Source organism: Engystomops pustulosus, chromosome 9 (genome assembly GCF_040894005.1).
Source record: "Engystomops pustulosus chromosome 9, aEngPut4.maternal, whole genome shotgun sequence".
Taxonomy (NCBI): Eukaryota; Metazoa; Chordata; class Amphibia; order Anura; family Leptodactylidae; genus Engystomops; species Engystomops pustulosus.
In genome coordinates, this window is record NC_092419.1 from 62,992,641 (window position 1) to 63,008,518 (window position 15,878).

Below are 15,878 nucleotides of genomic sequence, written 5' to 3' on the forward strand. Positions count from 1 at the left end.
GCTGAATGTGCGTGCTCTTCTCAGATCGCAGCAGCGATGCAGCTTAAGGCTTGGCAAGTACCAGCATGGGAGACTGGCTGGGAATCCCAAGTTCTGGTGACCTTTTTGAACCTGAAAATTGTGTTAGTTTCTATATGAGATAGTAGAAGAAGGTTCAAATTGAACAACTGCTGTCAATGGCCATTCTAAGCTGAATGTGCCTGCTCTCGTCAGATCGCAGCAGCAATGCAGCTTAAGTCTTGGCAAGTACCAGCATGGGAGACTGGCTGGGAATCCCAAGTTCCGTTGACCTTTTTGAACCTGAAAATTGTGTTAGTTTCTCTATGAGATAGCAAAAGAAGGTTCAAATTGAACAGCTGCTGTCAACGGCCATTCTAAGCTGAATGTGCCTGCTCTCGTCATATCGCAGCAGCAATGCAGCTTAAGGCTTGGCAAGTACCAGCATGGGAGACTGGCTGGGAATCCCAAGTTCTGTTGACCTTTTTGAACCTGAAAATTGTGTTAGTTTACTATGAGATAGTAAAAGAAGGTTCAAATTGAACAGCTGCTCTCAACGGCCATTCTAAGCTGAATGTGCGTGCTCTTGTCAGATCGCAGCAGCGATGCAGCTTAAGGCTTGGCAAGTTCCAGCATGGGAGACTGGCTGGGAATCCCAAGTTCTGTTGACCTTTTTGAACTTGAAAATTGTTTTAGTTTCTCTATGAGATAGTAAAAGAAGGTTCAAATTGAACAGCTGCTGTCAACGTTCATTCTAAGCTGAATGTGCGTGCTCTTGTCAGATCGCAGCAGCGATGCAGCTTAAGGCTTGGCAAGTACCAGCATGGGAGACTGGCTGGGAATCCCAAGTTCTGGTGCCTTTTTTGAACCTGAAAATTGTGTTAGTTTCTCTATGAGATAGTAGAAGAATTTTCAAATTGAACAACTGCTGTCAACGGCCATTCTAAGCTGAATGTGTGTGCTCTTGTCAGATCGTAGCAGCGATGCAGCTTAAGGCTTGGCAAGTACCAGCATGGGAGACTGGCTGGGAATCCCAAGTTCTGTTGACCTTTTTGAACCTGAAAATTGTGTTAGTTTCTCTATGAGATAGTAAAAGAAGGTTCAAATTGAACGGCTGCTGTCAATGGCCATTCTAAGCTGAATGTGCCTGCTCTCGTCAGATCGCAGCAGCAATGCAGCTTAAGGCTTGGCAAGTACCAGCATGGGAGACTGGCTGGGAATCCCAAGTTCCGTTGACCTTTTTGAACCTGAAAATTGTGTTAGTTTCTGTATGAGATAGTAAAAGAAGGTTCAAATTGAAAAGCTGCTGTCAATGGCAATTCTAAGCTGAATGTGCGTGCTCTTGTCAGATCGCAGCAGCGATGCAGCTTAAGGCTTGGCAAGTACCAGCATGGGAGACTGGCTGGGAATCCCAAGTTCTGTTGACCTTTTTGAACCTGAAAATTGTGTTAGTTTCTCTATGAGATAGTAGAAGAAGGTTCAAATTGAACAACTGCTGTCAACGGCCATTCTAAGCTGAATGTGTGTGCTCTTTTCAGATCGCAGCAGCGATGCAGCTTAAGGCTTGGCAAGTACCAGCATGGGAGACTGGCTGGGAATCCCAAGTTCTGTTGACCTTTTTGAACCTGAAAATTGTGTTAGTTTCTCTATGAGATAGTAAAAGAAGGTTCAAATTGAACAGCTGCTGTCAACGGCAATTCTAAGCTGAATGTGCCTGCTCTCGTCAGATTGCAGCAGCAATGCAGCTTAAGGCTTGGCAAGTACCAGCATGGGAGACTAGCTGGGAATCCCAAGTTCTGTTGACCTTTTTGAACCTGAAAATGTGTTAGTTTCTCTATGAGATAGTAAAAGAAGGTTCAAATTGAACAGCTGCTGTCAACGGCCATTCTAAGCTGAATTTGCCTGCTCTCGTCAGATCGCAGCAGCAATGCAACTTAAGGCTTGGCAAGTACCAGCATGGGAGACTGGCTGGGAATTCCAAGTTCCGTTGACCTTTTTGAACCTGAAAATTGTGTTAGTTTCTCTATGAGATAGTAAAAGAAGGTTCAAATTGAACAGCTGCTGTCAACGGCCATTCTAAGCTCAATGTGCCTGCTCTCGTCAGATCGCAGCAGCGATGCAGCTTATTGCTTGGCAAGTACCAGCATGGGAGACTGGCTTGGAATCCCAAGTTCTGGTGACCTTTTTGAACCTGAAAATTGTGTTAGTTTCTATTTAAAATAGTAGAAGAAGGTTCAAATTGAACAACTGCTGTCAATGGCCATTCTACGCTGAATGTGCCTGCTCTCGCCAGATCGCAGCAGCAATGCAGCTTAAGGCTTGGCAAGTACCAGCATGGGAGACTGGCTGGGAATCCCAAGTTCCGTTGACCTTTTTGAACCTGAAAATTGTGTTAGTTTCTCTATGTGATAGTAAAAGAAGGTTCAAATTGAACAGCTGCTGTCAACGGCCATTCTAAGCTGAATGTGCGTGCTCTTGTCAGATCGCAGCAGCAATGCAGCTTAAGGCTTGGCAAGTACCAGCATGGGAGACTGGCTGGGAATCCCAAGTTCTGTTGACCTTTTTGAACCTGAAAATGTGTTAGTTTCTCTATGAGATAGTAAAAGAAGGTTCAAATTGAACAGCTGCTGTCAACGGCCATTCTAAGCTGAATGTGCGTGCTCTTGTGAGATCGCAGCAGCGATGCAGCTTAAGGCTTGTCAAGTACCAGCATGGGAGACTGGCTTGGAATCCCAAGTTCTGATGACCTTTTTGAACCTGAAAATTGTGTTAGTTTCTCTATGAGATAGCAAAAGAAGGTTCAAATTGAACAGCTGCTGTCAACGGCCATTCTAAGCTGAATGTGCGTGCTCTTGTCAGATCGCAGCAGCGATGCAGCTTAAGGCTTGGCAAGTTCCAGCATGGGAGACTGGCTGGGAATCTCAAGTTCTGTTGACGTTTTTGAACTTGAAAATTGTTTTAGTTTCTCTATGAGATAGTAAAAGAAGGTTCAATTTGAAATGCTGCTGTCAACGGCCATTCTAAGCTGAATGTGCCTGCTCTTGTCAGATCGCAGCAGCAATGCAGCTTAAGGCTTGGCAAGTACCAGCATGGGAGACTGGCTGGGAATCCCAAGTTCTGTTGACCTTTTTGAACCTGAAAATTGTGTTAGTTTCTCTGTGAGATAGTAAAAGAAGGTTCAAATTGAACAGCTGCTGTCAACGGCCATTCTAAGCTGAATGTGCGTGCTCTTGTCAGATCGCAGCAGCGATGCAGCTTAAGGCTTGGCAAGTACCAGCATGGGAGACTCGCTGGGAATCCCAAGTTCTGGTGACTTTTTTGAACCTGAAAATTGTGTTAGTTTCTCTATGAGATAGTAAAAGAAGGTTCAAATTGAGCAGCTGCTGTCAACGGCCATTCTAAGCTGAATGTGCCTGCTCTCGTCAGATCGCAGCAGCAATGCAGCTTAAGGCTTGGCAAGTACCAGCATGGGAGACTGGCTGGGAATCCCAAGTTCCGTTGACCTTTTTGAACCTGAAAATTGTGTTAGTTTCTCTATGAGATAGTAAAAGAAGGTTCAAATTGAACAGCTGCTGTCAACGGCCATTCTAAGCTGAATGTGCCTGCTCTCGTCAGATCGCAGCAGCAATGCAGCTTAAGGCTTGGCAAGTACCAGCATGGGAGACTGGCTGGGAATCCCAAGTTCTGTTGACCTTTTTGAACCTGAAAATGAGTTAGTTTCTCTATGAGATAGTAAAAGAAGGTTCAAATTGAACAGCTGCTGTCAACGGCCATTCTAAGCTCAATGTGCGTGCTTTTGTTAGATCGCAGCAGCGATGCAGCTTAAGGCTTGGCAAGTACCAGCATGGGAGACTGGCTTGGAATCCCAAGTTCTGGTGACCTTTTTGAACCTGAAAATTGTGTTAGTTTCTCTATGAGATAGCAAAAGAAGGTTCAAATTGAACAGCTGCTGTCAACGGCCATTCTAAGGTGAATGTGCGTGCTCTTGTCAGATCGCAGCAGCGATGCAGCTTAAGGCTTGGCAAGTTCCAGCATGGGAGACTGGCTGGGAATCCCAAGTTCTGTTGACGTTTTTGAACTTGAAAATTGTTTTAGTTTCTCTATGAGATAGTAAAAGAAGGTTCAATTTGAAATGCTGCTGTCAACGGCCATTCTAAGCTGAATGTGCCTGCTCTTGTCAGATCGCAGCAGCAATGCAGCTTAAGGCTTGGCAAGTACCAGCATGGGAGACTGGCTGGGAATCCCAAGTTCTGTTGACCTTTTTGAACCTGAAAATTGTGTTAGTTTCTCTGTGAGATAGTAAAAGAAGGTTCAAATTGAACAGCTGCTGTCAACGGCCATTCTAAGCTGAATGTGCGTGCTCTTGTCAGATCGCAGCAGCGATGCAGCTTAAGGCTTGGCAAGTACCAGCATGGGAGACTCGCTGGGAATCCCAAGTTCTGGTGACTTTTTTGAACCTGAAAATTGTGTTAGTTTCTCTATGAGATAGTAAAAGAAGGTTCAAATTGAGCAGCTGCTGTCAACGGCCATTCTAAGCTGAATGTGCCTGCTCTCGTCAGATCGCAGCAGCAATGCAGCTTAAGGCTTGGCAAGTACCAGCATGGGAGACTGGCTGGGAATCCCAAGTTCCGTTGACCTTTTTGAACCTGAAAATTGTGTTAGTTTCTCTATGAGATAGTAAAAGAAGGTTCAAATTGAACAGCTGCTGTCAACGGCCATTCTAAGCTGAATGTGCCTGCTCTCGTCAGATCGCAGCAGCAATGCAGCTTAAGGCTTGGCAAGTACCAGCATGGGAGACTGGCTGGGAATCCCAAGTTCTGTTGACCTTTTTGAACCTGAAAATGAGTTAGTTTCTCTATGAGATAGTAAAAGAAGGTTCAAATTGAACAGCTGCTGTCAACGGCCATTCTAAGCTCAATGTGCGTGCTTTTGTTAGATCGCAGCAGCGATGCAGCTTAAGGCTTGGCAAGTACCAGCATGGGAGACTGGCTTGGAATCCCAAGTTCTGGTGACCTTTTTGAACCTGAAAATTGTGTTAGATTCTCTATGAGATAGCAAAAGAAGGTTCAAATTGAACAGCTGCTGTCAACGGCCATTCTAAGCTGAATGTGCCTGCTCTTGTCAGATTGCAGCAGCAATGCAGCTTAAGGCTTGGCAAGTACCAGCATGGGAGACTGGCTTGGAATCCCAAGTTCTGGTGACCTTTTTGAACCTGAAAATTGTGTTAGTTTCTATATAAGATAGTAGAAGAAGGTTCAAATTGAACAACTGCCGTCAATGGCCATTCTAAGCTGAATGTGCCTGCTCTCGCCAGATCGCAGCAGCAATGCAGCATAAGGCTTGGCAAGTACCAGCATGGGAGACTGGCTGGGAATCCCAAGTTCCGTTGCCCTTTTTGAACCTGAAAATTGTGTTAGTTTCTCTATGAGATAGTAAAAGAAGGTTCAAATTGAACAGCTGCTGTCAACGGCCATTCTAAGCTGAATGTGCGTGCTCTTGTGAGATCGCAGCAGCGATGCAGCTTAAGGCTTGGCAAGTACCATCATGGGAGACTGGCTTCGAATCCCAAGTTCTGGTGACCTTTTTGAACCTGAAAATTGTGTAAGTTTCTCTATGAGATAGCAAAAGAAGGTTCAAATTGAACAGCTGCTGTCAACGGCCATTCTAAGCTGAATGTCCCTGCTCTTGTCAGATTGCAGCAGCAAAGCAGCTTAAGGCTTGGCAAGTACCAGCATGGGAGACTGACTTGGAATCCCAAGTTCTGGTGACCTTTTTGAACCTTAAAATTGTGTTAGTTTCTATATAAGATAGTAGAAGAAGGTTCAAATTGAACAACTGCTGTCAATGGCCATTCTAAGCTGAATGTGCCTGCTCTTGCCAGATCGCAGCAGCAATGCAGCTTAAGGCTTGGCAAGTTCCAGCATGGGAGACTGGCTGGGAATCCCAAGTTCCGTTGACCTTTTTGAACTTGAAAATTGTTTTAGTTTCTCTATGAGATAGTAAAAGAAGGTTCAATTTGAAATGCTGCTGTCAACGGCCATTCTAAGCTGAATGTGCCTGCTCTTGTCAGATCGCAGCAGCAATGCAGCTTAAGGCTTGGCAAGTACCAGCATGGGAGACTGGCTGGGAATCCCAAGTTCCGTTGACCTTTTTGAACCTGAAAATTGTGTTAGTTTCTCTATGAGATAGTAAAAGAAGGTTCAAATTGAACAGCTGCTGTCAACGGCCATTCTAAGCTGAATGTGCGTGCTCTTGTCAGATCGCAGCAGCGATGCAGCTTAAGGCTTGGCAAGTACCAGCATGGGAGACTGGCTGGGAATCCCAAGTTCCGTTGACCTTTTTGAACCTGAAAATTGTGTTAGTTTCTCTATGAGATAGCAAAAGAAGGTTCAAATTGAACAGCTGCTGTCAACGGCCATTCTAAGCTGAATGTGCCTGCTCTCGTCAGATCGCAGCAGCAATGCAGCTTAAGGCTTGGCAAGTACCAGCATGGGAGACTGGCTGGGAATCCCAAGTTCTGTTGACCTTTTTGAACCTGAAAATTGTGTTAGTTTCTCTATGAGATAGTAAAAGAAGGTTCAAATTGAACAGCTGCTGTCAACGGCCATTCTAAGCTGAATGTGCCTGCTCTCGTCAGATTGCAGCAGCAATGCAGCTTAAGGCTTGGCAAGTACCAGCATGGGAGACTGGCTGGGAATCCCAAGTTCTGTTGACCTTTTTGAACCTGAAAATTGTGTTAGTTTCTCTATGAGATAGTAAAAGAAGGTTCAAATTGAACAGCTGCTGTCAACGGCCATTCTAAGCTGAATGTGCGTGCTCTTGTCATATCGCAGCAGCGATGCAGCTTAAGGCTTGGCAAGTTCCAGCATGGGAGACTGGCTGGGAATCCCAAGTTCTGTTGACGTTTTTGAACTTGAAAATTGTTTTAGTTTCTCTATGAGATAGTAAAAGAAGGTTCAATTTGAAATGCTGCTGTCAACGGCCATTCTAAGCTGAATGTGCCTGCTCTTGTCAGATCGCAGCAGCAATGCAGCTTAAGGCTTGGCAAGTACCAGCATGGGAGACTGGCTGGGAATCCCAAGTTCCGTTGACCTTTTTGAACCTGAAAATTGTGTTAGTTTCTCTGTGAGATAGTAAAAGAAGGTTCAAATTGAACAGCTGCTGTCAACGGCCATTCTAAGCTGAATGTGCGTGCTCTTGTCAGATCGCAGCAGCGATGCAGCTTAAGGCTTGGCAAGTACCAGCATGGGAGACTCGCTGGGAATCCCAAGTTCTGGTGACTTTTTTGAACCTGAAAATTGTGTTAGTTTCTCTATGAGATAGTAAAAGAAGGTTCAAATTGAGCAGCTGCTGTCAACGGCCATTCTAAGCTGAATGTGCCTGCTCTTGTCAGATCGCAGCAGCAATGCAGCTTGAGGCTTGGCAAGTACCAGCATGGGAGACTGGCTGGGAATCCCAAGTTCCGTTGACCTTTTTGAACCTGAAAATTGTGTTAGTTTCTCTATGAGATAGTAAAAGAAGGTTCAAATTGAACAGCTGCTGTCAACGGCCATTCTAAGCTGAATGTGCCTGCTCTCGTCAGATCGCAGCAGCAATGCAGCTTAAGGCTTGGCAAGTACCAGCATGGGAGACTGGCTGGGAATCCCAAGTTCTGTTGACCTTTTTGAACCTGAAAATGAGTTAGTTTCTCTATGAGATAGTAAAAGAAGGTTCAAATTGAACAGCTGCTGTCAACGGCCATTCTAAGCTCAATGTGCGTGCTTTTGTTAGATCGCAGCAGCGATGCAGCTTAAGGCTTGGCAAGTACCAGCATGGGAGACTGGCTGGGAATCCCAAGTTCTGGTGACCTTTTTGAACCTGAAAATTGTGTTAGTTTCTCTATGAGATAGCAAAAGAAGGTTCAAATTGAACAGCTGCTGTCAACGGCCATTCTAAGATGAATGTGCCTGCTCTTGTCAGATTGCAGCAGCAATGCAGCTTAAGGCTTGGCAAGTACCAGCATGGGAGACTGGCTTGGAATCCCAAGTTCTGGTGACCTTTTTGAACCTGAAAATTGTGTTAGTTTCTATATAAGATAGTAGAAGAAGGTTCAAATTGAACAACTGCCGTCAATGGCCATTCTAAGCTGAATGTGCCTGCTCTCGCCAGATCGCAGCAGCAATGCAGCATAAGGCTTGGCAAGTACCAGCATGGGAGACTGGCTGGGAATCCCAAGTTCCGTTGCCCTTTTTGAACCTGAAAATTGTGTTAGTTTCTCTATGAGATAGTAAAAGAAGGTTCAAATTGAACAGCTGCTGTCAACGGCCATTCTAAGCTGAATGTGCGTGCTCTTGTGAGATCGCAGCAGCGATGCAGCTTAAGGCTTGGCAAGTACCATCATGGGAGACTGGCTTCGAATCCCAAGTTCTGGTGACCTTTTTGAACCTGAAAATTGTGTAAGTTTCTCTATGAGATAGCAAAAGAAGGTTCAAATTGAACAGCTGCTGTCAACGGCCATTCTAAGCTGAATGTGCCTGCTCTTGTCAGATTGCAGCAGCAAAGCAGCTTAAGGCTTGGCAAGTACCAGCATGGGAGACTGACTTGGAATCCCAAGTTCTGGTGACCTTTTTGAACCTTAAAATTGTGTTAGTTTCTATATAAGATAGTAGAAGAAGGTTCAAATTGAACAACTGCTGTCAATGGCCATTCTAAGCTGAATGTGCCTGCTCTTGCCAGATCGCAGCAGCAATGCAGCTTAAGGCTTGGCAAGTTCCAGCATGGGAGACTGGCTGGGAATCCCAAGTTCCGTTGACCTTTTTGAACTTGAAAATTGTTTTAGTTTCTCTATGAGATAGTAAAAGAAGGTTCAATTTGAAATGCTGCTGTCAACGGCCATTCTAAGCTGAATGTGCCTGCTCTTGTCAGATCGCAGCAGCAATGCAGCTTAAGGCTTGGCAAGTACCAGCATGGGAGACTGGCTGGGAATCCCAAGTTCCGTTGACCTTTTTGAACCTGAAAATTGTGTTAGTTTCTCTATGAGATAGTAAAAGAAGGTTCAAATTGAACAGCTGCTGTCAACGGCCATTCTAAGCTGAATGTGCGTGCTCTTGTCAGATCGCAGCAGCGATGCAGCTTAAGGCTTGGCAAGTACCAGCATGGGAGACTGGCTGGGAATCCCAAGTTCCGTTGACCTTTTTGAACCTGAAAATTGTGTTAGTTTCTCTATGAGATAGCAAAAGAAGGTTCAAATTGAACAGCTGCTGTCAACGGCCATTCTAAGCTGAATGTGCCTGCTCTCGTCAGATCGCAGCAGCAATGCAGCTTAAGGCTTGGCAAGTACCAGCATGGGAGACTGGCTGGGAATCCCAAGTTCTGTTGACCTTTTTGAACCTGAAAATTGTGTTAGTTTCTCTATGAGATAGTAAAAGAAGGTTCAAATTGAACAGCTGCTGTCAACGGCCATTCTAAGCTGAATGTGCGTGCTCTTGTCAGATCGCAGCAGCGATGCAGCTTAAGGCTTGGCAAGTTCCAGCATGGGAGACTGGCTGGGAATCCCAAGTTCTGTTGACCTTTTTGAACTTGAAAATTGTTTTAGTTTCTCTATGAGATAGTAAAAGAAGGTTCAATTTGAAATGCTGCTGTCAACGGCCATTCTAAGCTGAATGTGCCTGCTCTTGTCAGATCGCAGCAGCAATGCAGCTTAAGGCTTGGCAAGTACCAGCATGGGAGACTGGCTTGGAATCCCAAGTTCTGGTGACATTTTTGAACCTGAAAATTGTGTTAGTTTCTATATGAGAGAGTAGAAGAAGGTTCAAATTGAACAACTGCTGTCAACGGCCATTCTAAGCTGAATGTGTGTGCTCTTGTCAGATCGCAGCAGCGATGCAGCTTAAGACTTGGCAAGTACCAGCATGGGAGACTGGCTGGGAATCCCAAGTTCTGTTGACCTTTTTGAACCTGAAAATGTGTTAGTTTCTCTATGAGATAGTAAAAGAAGGTTCAAATTGAACAGCTGCTGTCAACGGCAATTCTAAGCTGAATGTGCCTGCTCTCGTCAGATCGCAGCAGCAATGCATCTTAAGGCTTGGCAAGTACCAGCATGGGAGACTGGCTGGGAATCCCAAGTTCCGTTGACCTTTTTGAACCTGAAAATTGTGTTATTTTCTCTATGAGATAGTAAAAGTAGGTTCAAATTGAACAGCTGCTGTCAACGGCCATTCTAAGCTGAATGTGTGTGCTCTTGTCAGATCGCAGCAGCGATGCAGCTTAAGGCTTGGCAAGTACCAGCATGGGAGACTGGCTGGGAATCCCAAGTTCTGGTGACTTTTTTGAACCTGAAAATTGTGTTAGTTTCTCTATGAGATAGTAGAAGAAGGTTCAAATTGAACAACTGCTGTCAACGGCCATTCTAAGCTGAATGTGTGTGCTCTTGTCAGATCGCAGCAGCGATGCAGCTTAAGGCTTGGCAAGTACCAGCATGGGAGACTGGCTGGGAATCCCAAGTTCTGTTGACCTTTTTGAACCTGAAAATTGTGTTAGTTTCTCTATGAGATAGTAAAAGAAGGTTCAAATTGAACAGCTGCTGTCAATGGCCATTCTAAGCTGAATGTGCCTGCTCTCGTCAGATCGCAGCAGCAATGCAGCCTAAGGCTTGGCAAGTACCAGCATGGGAGACTGGCTGGGAATCCCAAGTTCCGTTGACCTTTTTGAACCTGAAAATTGTGTTAGTTTCTCTATGAGATAGTAAAAGAAGGTTCAAATTGAAAAGCTGCTGTCAACGGCAATTCTAAGCTGAATGTGCGTGCTCTTGTCAGATCGCAGCAGCGATGCAGCTTAAGGCTTGGCAAGTACCAGCATGGGAGACTGGCTGGGAATCCCAAGTTCTGTTGACCTTTTTGAACCTGAAAATTGTGTTAGTTTCTCTATGAGATAGTAAAAGAAGATTCAAATTGAACAGCTGCTGTCAATGGCCATTCTAAGCTGAATGTGCCTGCTCTCGTCAGATCGCAGCAGCAATGCAGCTTAAGGCTTGGCAAGTACCAGCATGGGAGACTGGCTGGGAATCCCAAGTTCCGTTGACCTTTTTGAACCTGAAAATTGTGTTAGTTTCTGTATGAGATAGTAAAAGAAGGTTCAAATTGAAAAGCTGCTGTCAACGGCAATTCTAAGCTGAATGTGCGTGCTCTAGTCAGATCGCAGCAGCGATGCAGCTTAAGGCTTGGCAAGTACCAGCATGGGAGACTGGCTGGGAATCCCAAGTTCTGGTGCCCTTTTTGAACCTGAAAATTGTGTTAGTTTCTCTATGAGATAGTAGAAGAAGGTTCAAATTGAACAACTGCTGTCAACGGCCATTCTAAGCTGAATGTGTGTGCTCTTTTCAGATCGCAGCAGCGATGCAGCTTAAGGCTTGGCAAGTACCAGCATGGGAGACTGGCTGGGAATCCCAAGTTCTGTTGACCTTTTTGAACCTGAAAATTGTGTTAGTTTCTCTATGAGATAGTAAAAGAAGGTTCAAATTGAACAGCTGCTGTCAACGGCAATTCTAAGCTGAATGTGCCTGCTCTCGTCAGATTGCAGCAGCAATGCAGCTTAAGGCTTGGCAAGTACCAGCATGGGAGACTGGCTGGGAATCCCAAGTTCTGTTGACCTTTTTGAACCTGAAAATGTGTTAGTTTCTCTATGAGATAGTAAAAGAAGGTTCAAATTGAACAGCTGCTGTCAACGGCCATTCTAAGCTGAATTTGCCTGCTCTCGTCAGATCGCAGCAGCAATGCAACTTAAGGCTTGGCAAGTACCAGCATGGGAGACTGGCTGGGAATTCCAAGTTCCGTTGACCTTTTGGAACCTGAAAATTGTGTTAGTTTCTCTATGAGATAGTAAAAGAAGGTTCAAATTGAACAGCTGCTGTCAACGGCAATTCTAAGCTGAATGTGCCTGCTCTCGTCAGATTGCAGCAGCAATGCAGCTTAAGGCTTGGCAAGTACCAGCATGGGAGACTGGCTGGGAATCCCAAGTTCTGTTGACCTTTTTGAACCTGAAAATGTGTTAGTTTCTCTATGAGATAGTAAAAGAAGGTTCAAATTGAACAGCTGCTGTCAACGGCCATTCTAAGCTGAATTTGCCTGCTCTCGTCAGATCGCAGCAGCAATGCAGCTTAAGGCTTGGCAAGTACCAGCATGGGAGACTGGCTGGGAATCCCAAGTTCTGTTGACCTTTTTGAACCTGAAAATGTGTTAGTTTCTCTATGAGATAGTAAAAGAAGGTTCAAATTGAACAGCTGCTGTCAACGGCCATTCTAAGCTGAATTTGCCTGCTCTCGTCAGATCGCAGCAGCAATGCAGCTTAAGGCTTGGCAAGTACCAGCATGGGAGACTGGCTGGGAATCCCAAGTTCTGTTGACCTTTTTGAACCTGAAAATGTGTTAGTTTCTCTATGAGATAGTAAAAGAAGGTTCAAATTGAACAGCTGCTGTCAACGGCCATTCTAAGCTGAATGTGCGTGCTCTTGTCAGATCGCAGCAGCGATGCAGCTTAAGGCTTGGCAAGTACCAGCATGGGAGACTGGCTTGGAATCCCAAGTTCTGGTGACCTTTTTGAACCTGAAAATTGTGTTAGTTTCTCTATGAGATAGCAAAAGAAGGTTCAAATTGAACAGCTGCTGTCAACGGCCATTCTAAGCTGAATGTGCCTGCTCTTGTCAGATTGCAGCAGCAATGCAGCTTAAGGCTTGGCAAGTACCAGCATGGGAGACTGGCTTGGAATCCCAAGTTCTGGTGACCTTTTTGAACCTGAAAATTGTGATAGTTTCTATATAAGATAGTAGAAGAAGGTTCAAATTGAACAACTGCTGTCAATGGCCATTCTACGCTGAATGTGCCTGCTCTCGCCAGATCGCAGCAGCAATGCAGCTTAAGGCTTGGCAAGTACCAGCATGGGAGACTGGCTGGGAATCCCAAGTTCCGTTGCCCTTTTTGAACTTGAAAATTGTTTTAGTTTCTCTATGAGATAGTAAAAGAAGGTTCAATTTGAAATGCTGCTGTCAACGGCCATTCTAAGCTGAATGTGCCTGCTCTTGTCAGATTGCAGCAGCAATGCAGCTTAAGGCTTGGCAAGTACCAGCATGGGAGACTGGCTGGGAATCCCAAGTTCCGTTGACCTTTTTGAACCTGAAAATTGTGTTAGTTTCTCTATGAGATAGTAAAAGAAGGTTCAAATTGAACAGCTGCTGTCAACGGCCATTCTAAGCTCAATGTGCCTGCTCTCGTCAGATCGCAGCAGCGATGCAGCTTATTGCTAGGCAAGTACCAGCATGGGAGACTGGCTTGGAATCCCAAGTTCTGGTGACCTTTTTGAACCTGAAAATTGTGTTAGTTTCTATTTAAGATAGTAGAAGAAGGTTCAAATTGAACAACTGCTGTCAATGGCCATTCTACGCTGAATGTGCCTGCTCTCGCCAGATCGCAGCAGCAATGCAGCTTAAGGCTTGGCAAGTACCAGCATGGGAGACTGGCTGGGAATCCCAAGTTCCGTTGCCCTTTTTGAACTTGAAAATTGTTTTAGTTTCTCTATGAGATAGTAAAAGAAGGTTCAATTTGAAATGCTGCTGTCAACGGCCATTCTAAGCTGAATGTGCCTGCTCTTGTCAGATTGCAGCAGCAATGCAGCTTAAGGCTTGGCAAGTACCAGCATGGGAGACTGGCTGGGAATCCCAAGTTCCGTTGACCTTTTTGAACCTGAAAATTGTGTTAGTTTCTCTATGTGATAGTAAAAGAAGGTTCAAATTGAACAGCTGCTGTCAACGGCCATTCTAAGCTGAATGTGCGTGCTCTTGTCAGATCGCAGCAGCAATGCAGCTTAAGGCTTGGCAAGTACCAGCATGGGAGACTGGCTGGGAATCCCAAGTTCTGTTGACCTTTTTGAACCTGAAAATGTGTTAGTTTCTCTATGAGATAGTAAAAGAAGGTTCAAATTGAACAGCTGCTGTCAACGGCCATTCTAAGCTGAATGTGCGTGCTCTTGTCAGATCGCAGCAGCGATGCAGCTTAAGGCTTGGCAAGTACCAGCATGGGAGACTGGCTTGGAATCCCAACTTCTGATGACCTTTTTGAACCTGAAAATTGTGTTAGTTTCTCTATGAGATAGCAAAAGAAGGTTCAAATTGAACAACTGCTGTCAACGGCTATTCTAAGCTGAATGTGCCTGCTCTTGTCAGATTGCAGCAGCAATGCAGCTTAAGGCTTGGCAAGTACCAGCATGGGAGACTGACTTGGAATCCCAAGTTCTGGTGACCTTTTTGAACCTTAAAATTGTGTTAGTTTCTATATAAGATAGTAGAAGAAGGTTCAAATTGAACAACTGCTGTCAATGGCCATTCTAAGCTGAATGTGCCTGCTCTTGCCAGATCGCAGCAGCAATGCAGCTTAAGGCTTGGCAAGTACCAGCATGGGAGACTGGCTGGGAATCCCAAGTTCTGTTGACCTTTTTGAACCTGAAAATTGTGTTAGTTTCTCTATGAGATAGTAAAAGAAGGTTCAAATTGAACAGCTGCTGTCAACGGCCATTCTAAGCTGAATGTGCCTGCTCTCGTCAGATCGCAGCAGCAATGCAGCTTAAGGCTTGGCAAGTACCAGCATGGGAGACTGGCTGGGAATCCCAAGTTCTGTTGACCTTTTTGAACCTGAAAATTGTGTTAGTTTCTCTATGAGATAGTAAAAGAAGGTTCAAATTGAACAGCTGCTGTCAACGGCCATTCTAAGCTGAATGTGCGTGCTCTTGTCAGATCGCAGCAGCGATGCAGCTTAAGGCTTGGCAAGTACCAGCATGGGAGACTGGCTGGGAATCCCAAGTTCCGTTGACCTTTTTGAACCTGAAAATTGTGTTAGTTTCTCTATGAGATAGCAAAAGAAGGTTCAAATTGAACAGCTGCTGTCAACGGCCATTCTAAGCTGAATGTGCCTGCTCTCGTCAGATCGCAGCAGCAATGCAGCTTAAGGCTTGGCAAGTACCAGCATGGGAGACTGGCTGGGAATCCCAAGTTCTGTTGACCTTTTTGAACCTGAAAATTGTGTTAGTTTCTCTATGAGATAGTAAAAGAAGGTTCAAATTGAACAGCTGCTGTCAACGGCCATTCTAAGCTGAATGTGCGTGCTCTTGTCAGATCGCAGCAGCGATGCAGCTTAAGGCTTGGCAAGTTCCAGCATGGGAGACTGGCTGGGAATCCCAAGTTCTGTTGACCTTTTTGAACTTGAAAATTGTTTTAGTTTCTCTATGAGATAGTAAAAGAAGGTTCAATTTGAAATGCTGCTGTCAACGGCCATTCTAAGCTGAATGTGCCTGCTCTTGTCAGATCGCAGCAGCAATGCAGCTTAAGGCTTGGCAAGTACCAGCATGGGAGACTGGCTTGGAATCCCAAGTTCTGGTGACATTTTTGAACCTGAAAATTGTGTTAGTTTCTATATGAGATAGTAGAAGAAGGTTCAAATAGAACAACTGCTGTCAACGGCCATTCTAAGCTGAATGTGTGTGCTCTTGTCAGATCGCAGCAGCGATGCAGCTTAAGGCTTGGCAAGTACCAGCATGGGAGACTGGCTGGGAATCCCAAGTTCTGTTGACCTTTTTGAACCTGAAAATGTGTTAGTTTCTCTATGAGATAGTAAAAGAAGGTTCAAATTGAACAGCTGCTGTCAACGGCAATTCTAAGCTGAATGTGCCTGCTCTCGTCAGATCGCAGCAGCAATGCAGCTTAAGGCTTGGCAAGTACCAGCATGGGAGACTGGCTGGGAATCCCAAGTTCCGTTGACCTTTTTGAACCTGAAAATTGTGTTATTTTCTCTATGAGATAGTAAAAGTAGGTTCAAATTGAACAGATGCTGTCAACGGCCATTCTAAGCTGAATGTGTGTGC

General features: G+C 45.0%; 37 pseudogenes; all 37 read left to right on the plus strand.

Moving 5' to 3' along the window:
- The first annotated feature begins 172 nt into the window (after positions 1 to 172).
- LOC140092320 (5S ribosomal RNA) lies at positions 173 to 291 on the plus strand (annotated as a pseudogene).
- Positions 292 to 361: 70 nt separating this feature from the next.
- LOC140097324 (5S ribosomal RNA) lies at positions 362 to 480 on the plus strand (annotated as a pseudogene).
- Positions 481 to 1,116: 636 nt separating this feature from the next.
- Positions 1,117 to 1,235, plus strand: LOC140082645 (5S ribosomal RNA; annotated as a pseudogene).
- Positions 1,236 to 1,683: 448 nt separating this feature from the next.
- On the plus strand, positions 1,684 to 1,802 carry LOC140094193 (5S ribosomal RNA; annotated as a pseudogene).
- Positions 1,803 to 1,871: 69 nt separating this feature from the next.
- Positions 1,872 to 1,990, plus strand: LOC140093456 (5S ribosomal RNA; annotated as a pseudogene).
- A 448-nt stretch (positions 1,991 to 2,438) lies between these two features.
- LOC140097742 (5S ribosomal RNA) lies at positions 2,439 to 2,557 on the plus strand (annotated as a pseudogene).
- Positions 2,558 to 3,004: 447 nt separating this feature from the next.
- On the plus strand, positions 3,005 to 3,123 carry LOC140090972 (5S ribosomal RNA; annotated as a pseudogene).
- A 259-nt stretch (positions 3,124 to 3,382) lies between these two features.
- Positions 3,383 to 3,501, plus strand: LOC140091329 (5S ribosomal RNA; annotated as a pseudogene).
- A 70-nt stretch (positions 3,502 to 3,571) lies between these two features.
- On the plus strand, positions 3,572 to 3,690 carry LOC140079094 (5S ribosomal RNA; annotated as a pseudogene).
- A 447-nt stretch (positions 3,691 to 4,137) lies between these two features.
- On the plus strand, positions 4,138 to 4,256 carry LOC140090974 (5S ribosomal RNA; annotated as a pseudogene).
- Positions 4,257 to 4,515: 259 nt separating this feature from the next.
- On the plus strand, positions 4,516 to 4,634 carry LOC140091341 (5S ribosomal RNA; annotated as a pseudogene).
- Positions 4,635 to 4,704: 70 nt separating this feature from the next.
- LOC140079095 (5S ribosomal RNA) lies at positions 4,705 to 4,823 on the plus strand (annotated as a pseudogene).
- A 1,203-nt stretch (positions 4,824 to 6,026) lies between these two features.
- On the plus strand, positions 6,027 to 6,145 carry LOC140088851 (5S ribosomal RNA; annotated as a pseudogene).
- Positions 6,146 to 6,215: 70 nt separating this feature from the next.
- On the plus strand, positions 6,216 to 6,334 carry LOC140095879 (5S ribosomal RNA; annotated as a pseudogene).
- A 70-nt stretch (positions 6,335 to 6,404) lies between these two features.
- LOC140079096 (5S ribosomal RNA) lies at positions 6,405 to 6,523 on the plus strand (annotated as a pseudogene).
- A 70-nt stretch (positions 6,524 to 6,593) lies between these two features.
- On the plus strand, positions 6,594 to 6,712 carry LOC140089570 (5S ribosomal RNA; annotated as a pseudogene).
- A 259-nt stretch (positions 6,713 to 6,971) lies between these two features.
- LOC140088852 (5S ribosomal RNA) lies at positions 6,972 to 7,090 on the plus strand (annotated as a pseudogene).
- Positions 7,091 to 7,349: 259 nt separating this feature from the next.
- On the plus strand, positions 7,350 to 7,468 carry LOC140092570 (5S ribosomal RNA; annotated as a pseudogene).
- A 70-nt stretch (positions 7,469 to 7,538) lies between these two features.
- On the plus strand, positions 7,539 to 7,657 carry LOC140079097 (5S ribosomal RNA; annotated as a pseudogene).
- Positions 7,658 to 8,860: 1,203 nt separating this feature from the next.
- LOC140088853 (5S ribosomal RNA) lies at positions 8,861 to 8,979 on the plus strand (annotated as a pseudogene).
- Positions 8,980 to 9,049: 70 nt separating this feature from the next.
- LOC140095880 (5S ribosomal RNA) lies at positions 9,050 to 9,168 on the plus strand (annotated as a pseudogene).
- A 70-nt stretch (positions 9,169 to 9,238) lies between these two features.
- Positions 9,239 to 9,357, plus strand: LOC140079099 (5S ribosomal RNA; annotated as a pseudogene).
- Positions 9,358 to 9,993: 636 nt separating this feature from the next.
- Positions 9,994 to 10,112, plus strand: LOC140094137 (5S ribosomal RNA; annotated as a pseudogene).
- Positions 10,113 to 10,560: 448 nt separating this feature from the next.
- On the plus strand, positions 10,561 to 10,679 carry LOC140091724 (5S ribosomal RNA; annotated as a pseudogene).
- A 259-nt stretch (positions 10,680 to 10,938) lies between these two features.
- Positions 10,939 to 11,057, plus strand: LOC140082646 (5S ribosomal RNA; annotated as a pseudogene).
- A 448-nt stretch (positions 11,058 to 11,505) lies between these two features.
- LOC140094845 (5S ribosomal RNA) lies at positions 11,506 to 11,624 on the plus strand (annotated as a pseudogene).
- A 69-nt stretch (positions 11,625 to 11,693) lies between these two features.
- Positions 11,694 to 11,812, plus strand: LOC140093458 (5S ribosomal RNA; annotated as a pseudogene).
- A 70-nt stretch (positions 11,813 to 11,882) lies between these two features.
- Positions 11,883 to 12,001, plus strand: LOC140094846 (5S ribosomal RNA; annotated as a pseudogene).
- A 69-nt stretch (positions 12,002 to 12,070) lies between these two features.
- On the plus strand, positions 12,071 to 12,189 carry LOC140086512 (5S ribosomal RNA; annotated as a pseudogene).
- A 69-nt stretch (positions 12,190 to 12,258) lies between these two features.
- Positions 12,259 to 12,377, plus strand: LOC140086513 (5S ribosomal RNA; annotated as a pseudogene).
- A 636-nt stretch (positions 12,378 to 13,013) lies between these two features.
- LOC140096327 (5S ribosomal RNA) lies at positions 13,014 to 13,132 on the plus strand (annotated as a pseudogene).
- Positions 13,133 to 13,580: 448 nt separating this feature from the next.
- Positions 13,581 to 13,699, plus strand: LOC140096328 (5S ribosomal RNA; annotated as a pseudogene).
- Positions 13,700 to 13,769: 70 nt separating this feature from the next.
- Positions 13,770 to 13,888, plus strand: LOC140097743 (5S ribosomal RNA; annotated as a pseudogene).
- A 636-nt stretch (positions 13,889 to 14,524) lies between these two features.
- Positions 14,525 to 14,643, plus strand: LOC140079100 (5S ribosomal RNA; annotated as a pseudogene).
- Positions 14,644 to 14,713: 70 nt separating this feature from the next.
- LOC140095881 (5S ribosomal RNA) lies at positions 14,714 to 14,832 on the plus strand (annotated as a pseudogene).
- A 70-nt stretch (positions 14,833 to 14,902) lies between these two features.
- On the plus strand, positions 14,903 to 15,021 carry LOC140079101 (5S ribosomal RNA; annotated as a pseudogene).
- Positions 15,022 to 15,657: 636 nt separating this feature from the next.
- Positions 15,658 to 15,776, plus strand: LOC140083888 (5S ribosomal RNA; annotated as a pseudogene).
- The last annotated feature ends 102 nt before the right edge of the window (positions 15,777 to 15,878 follow it).